Here is a 4,756-nt window from a genome sequence, read left to right as displayed (position 1 = left end):
AGAGGCAGGTTGGTCAGCATGATATCTATGAGGGTGAAGACAGCGGAGGTGTATTTAGAGGGCAGGTTGGTCAGCATGATATCTATGAGGATGAAGACAGCGGAGGTGTATTTAGAGGGCAGGTTGGTCAGCATGATATCTATGAGGATGAAGACAGCGGAGGTGTATTTAGAGGGCAGGTTGGTCAGCATGATATCTATGAGGATGAAGACAGCGGAGGTGTATTTAGAGGGCAGGTTGGTCAGCATGATATCTATGAGGGTGAAGACAGCGGAGGTGTATTTAGAGGGCAGGTTGGTCAGCATGATATCTATGAGAGTGAAGACAGCGGAGGTGTATTTAGAGGGCAGGTTGGTCAGCATGATATCTATGAGGTGAAGACAGCGGAGGTGTATTTAGAGGCAGGTTGGTCAGCATGATATCTATGAGGATGAAGACAGCGGAGGTGTATTTAGAGGGCAGGTTGGTCAGCATGATATCTATAGAGATGAAGACAGCGGAGGTGTATTTAGAGGCAGGTTGGTCAGCATGATATCTATGAGGGTGAAGACAGCGGAGGTGTATTTAGAGGCAGGTTGGTCAGCATGATATCTATGAGGTGAAGACAGCGGAGGTGTATTTAGAGGGCAGGTTGGTCAGCATGATATCTATGAGGGTGAAGACAGCGGAGGTGTATTAGAGGGCAGGTTGGTCAGCATGATATCTATGAGGTGAAGACAGCGGAGGTGTATTTAGAGGGCAGGTTGGTCAGCATGATATCTATGAGGTGAAGACAGCGGAGGTGTATTAGAGGGCAGGTTGGTCAGCATGATATCTATGAGGATGAAGACAGCGGAGGTGTATTTAGAGGGCAGGTTGGTCAGCATGATATCTATGAGGATGAAGACAGCGGAGGTGTATTTAGAGGCAGGTTGGTCAGCATGATATCTATGAGGGTGAAGACAGCGGAGTGTATTTAGAGGGCAGGTTGGTCAGCATGATATCTATGAGAGTGAAGACAGCGGAGGTGTATTTAGAGGGCAGGTTGGTCAGCATGATTATTATGAGAGTGAAGACAGCGGAGGTGTATTTAGAGGGCAGGTTGGTCAGCATGATATCTATGAGAGTGAAGACAGCGGAGGTGTATTTAGAGGGCAGGTTGGTCAGCATGATATCTATGAGGATGGAAGACAGCGGAGGTGTTTGAGAGGGCAGGTTGGTCAGCATGATATCTATGAGGATGAAGACAGCGGAGGTGTATTTAGAGGGCAGGTTGGTCAGCATGATATCTATGAGGGTGCCCATGGTTACAGATTTAGGGTTGTTTGATCATTTGTGTGAGATTGAGGGCATCTAGCTTAGGTTGTAGGATGGCTGGGGTGTAAAGCATGTTCCAGTTTAGGTCACCTAACTGTATAAACTCTGAAGATAATGGGGGGCAATTAAATACTGTGTCCAGGGCACAGCTGGGGGCTGAGGAGCATCTATAACAAGCAGCAACAGTGAGAGACTTATATCTGGTAAGGTGGATTTTTAAAAGTAGAAGCTTGAACTGTTTGGCCACAGACCTGGATAGTAAGACAGAACTCTGCAGGATGTCTCTGCAGTAGATTGCAACTCCGCCCCCTTTGGCAGTTCTATCTTGGTGGAAAATGTTGTAGTTGGGGATGGACATTTCAGAATTTGTGGTGGCCTTCCTAAGCCAGTATTCAGACACGGCTAGGACATCCGGGTTGGCGGAGTGTGCTGAAGCAGTAAATATAAAAAATAAAATAAAAACTCAGGGAGGAGGCTTCTGATATTAACATGCATGAAACCAAGGCTTTTACGGTTACAGAAGTCAACAAATGAGAGCGTCTGGGGAACAGGAGTGGAACTGGGGACTGCAGGGCCTGGGTTAACCTCTACATCACCAGAGGAACAGAGGAGGATAAGGGTACGGTTAAAGGCTATAAGAACTGGTCATCTAGTGCGTTAGGAACAGAAAGTAAAAGGAACAGATTTCTGGGCGCGGTAGAATAGATTCAWGGCATAATGTYCAMACAAGGGTATGGTAGGATGTGAGTACAGTGGAGGTAAACCTAGGCYTTGAGTGACGATGAGAGCGGTTMRGTCTCTGGAGGCACCAGTTAAGCCAGGTGAGGTCTCCGCATGTGTGMYGGGTGGGACAAAATAGCTATCTAAGGCATTTTGAATGGGACTGAGGGCTCWACAGTGAAATAAAACAATGAGAACTAGCCAAGACAGCAGTAGACAAGGCATTTTGACATTAGAGAGAGGCGTAAAGTAATCACAGGTGTTGACCAGGAGAGCTAAGACAACAACGGGTAAATGGTGATGAATGGGCAGAGTGGGTCAGTTAGGTACATACAGGACCTGAGTTCTAGACTGGGGCCCACAGGTAAACAAAATGAGGTATCGTGTTATTGAACCAGTCCAGGGGGCATCAGCTGTGTAGCTGAGTGATCATAGGATCAAAAGAGCTGCAATAGGTGAGTCAGGGTGCCGTTCGGTAGTCACTACTACGCTAGGCTAGCAGGGGACACAGCGTTCAGAAATGCTATCAGGCTGGGTCTAGTAGATGGTTCTTCGGCGACATCGTAACAGAATAGCCGGTAGAGAACACATCGGGCGACGTAGGCAGTCCAGTTGCGTTGGATCGGCTGTGCTCTGTGTCGACAGTAAAAGGTCCAGGCCAATTGGCAAAGGAGGTATTGTAGCCCTAGAATTAMCTGGTATATGGGCCTAGCTCGAGGCTAGCTCAAGGCTAGCTGGTGCTTGCTTCGGGAGAGAGGCGTTATTACAAATATATATACAAATCGGCCGATTAATCGGTATCGGCTTTTTTTGTTCCTCCAATAATCGGTATCTGCGTTGAAAAATCATATTCTGTCGACCCCTAGTGCAGAGTATAATGCTGCCTGCTGCTCCAGATAACGCTCCAACATGGCTTTAATGTTACAGACTGCAGAGGAGAGACAGGAATAACAGTTTAATGTTACAGACTGGCAGAGAGAGAGACAGACAGAACAGTTTAATGTTACAGACTGCAGAGAGAGAGACAGAACAGTTTAATATTACAGACTGCAGAGAGAGACAGAACAGTTTAATGTTACAGACTGCAGAGAGAGAGACAGAACAGGTTTAATATTACAGACTGCAGAGACAGACAGGTCAGAACAGTTTAATGTTACAGACTGCAGAGAGAGAGACAGAACAGTTTATATTACAGACTGCAGAGACAGACAGGTCAGAACAGTTTAATGTTACAGACTGCAGGAGAGAGAGAGACAGGTCAGAACAGTTTAAGTTAAGACTGCAGAGAGAGAGACAGAACAGTTTAATATTAACAGACTGCAGAGACAGACAGGTCAGAACAGTTTAATGTTACAGACTGCAGAGAGAGAGACAGAACAGTTTAATATTACGACTGCAGAGAGAGACAGAAAGTTTAATATTACAGACTGCAGAGACAGACAGGTCAGAACAGTTTAATGTTACAGACTGCAGAGAGAGAGACAGAACAGTTTAATATTACAGACTGCAGAGACAGACAGGTCAGAACAGTTTAATGTTACAGACTGCAGAGAGAGAGAGAGACAGGTCAGAACAGTTTAATGTTACGACTGCAGAGAGAGAGACAGAAAAGTTTATGTTACAGACTGCAGAGAGAGAGACAGAACAGTTTAATATTACAGACTGCAGAGACAGACAGGTCAGAACAGTTTAATGTTACAGACTGCAGAGAGAGAGAGACAGTCAGAACAGTTTAATGTTACAGACTGCAGAGAGAGAGACAGAACAGTTTAATGTTACAGCTGCAGAGAGAGAGACAGGTCAGAACAGTTTAATGTTACAGACTGCAGAGAGAGAGAGACAGGTCAGAACAGTTTAATGTTACAGACTGCAGAGAGAGAGACAGAACAGTTTAATGTTACAGACTGCAGAGAGAGAGAAGCACCTTTAATGTTACAGACTGCAGAGACAGACAGGTCAGAACAGTTTAATGTTACAGACTGCAGAGAGAGAGACAGAACAGTTTAATGTTACAGACTGCAGAGAGAGAGACAGGTCAGAACAGTTTAATGTTACAGACTGCAGAAAGAGAGAGACAGGTCAGAACAGTTTAATGTTACAGACTGCAGAGAGAGAGACAGAACAGTTTAATGTTACAGACCTGCAGAGAGAGAGACAGAACACTTTAATGTTACAGACTGCAGAGACAGACAGTCAGAACAGTTTAATGTTACAGACTGCAGAGAGAGAGAGACAGGTCAGAACAGTTTGTTACAGACTACAGAGAGAGAGACAGGTCAGAACAGTTTGTTACAGACTACAGAGAGAGAGACAGGTCAGAACAGTGTAATGTTACAGACTACAGAGACAGAGTCAGGTCAGAACAGTTTGTTCCAGACTGCAGAGAGAGAAAGCGGGTCATCATGTCATCCCAGTTGAATATCCTTTCAAAAGACCTCTCTGTGTTCCAGTCAGTGAATTAGGTTCAAAGGCAGCAAGCCAAGGAGTCAGAGATAATCTGACACAGAAAGCGTAATAAGACAATCATTTATCTGTGCTGTGACTGGTAGCTCAATATCCTAGACATGACACCAGTTCAGTTCATCCTACAACAGACCTCCTTGGGAGGATTAGGAAGATGGTTTCCTTTGTTCCACCGAAGCACAACAGCTGCTCACGTGCTTAAGACCAAGCAGGAAAGCTACAGCTACCGACCCACAAGCTCATACACCATGTCCAACAAGATGGACCTCCCCTTATG

Source organism: Salvelinus sp. IW2-2015, unplaced genomic scaffold (assembly GCF_002910315.2).
Source record: "Salvelinus sp. IW2-2015 unplaced genomic scaffold, ASM291031v2 Un_scaffold1826, whole genome shotgun sequence".
Classification (NCBI taxonomy): Eukaryota; Metazoa; Chordata; class Actinopteri; order Salmoniformes; family Salmonidae; genus Salvelinus; species Salvelinus sp. IW2-2015.
Note: the sequence above shows the minus strand (reverse complement) of the source record.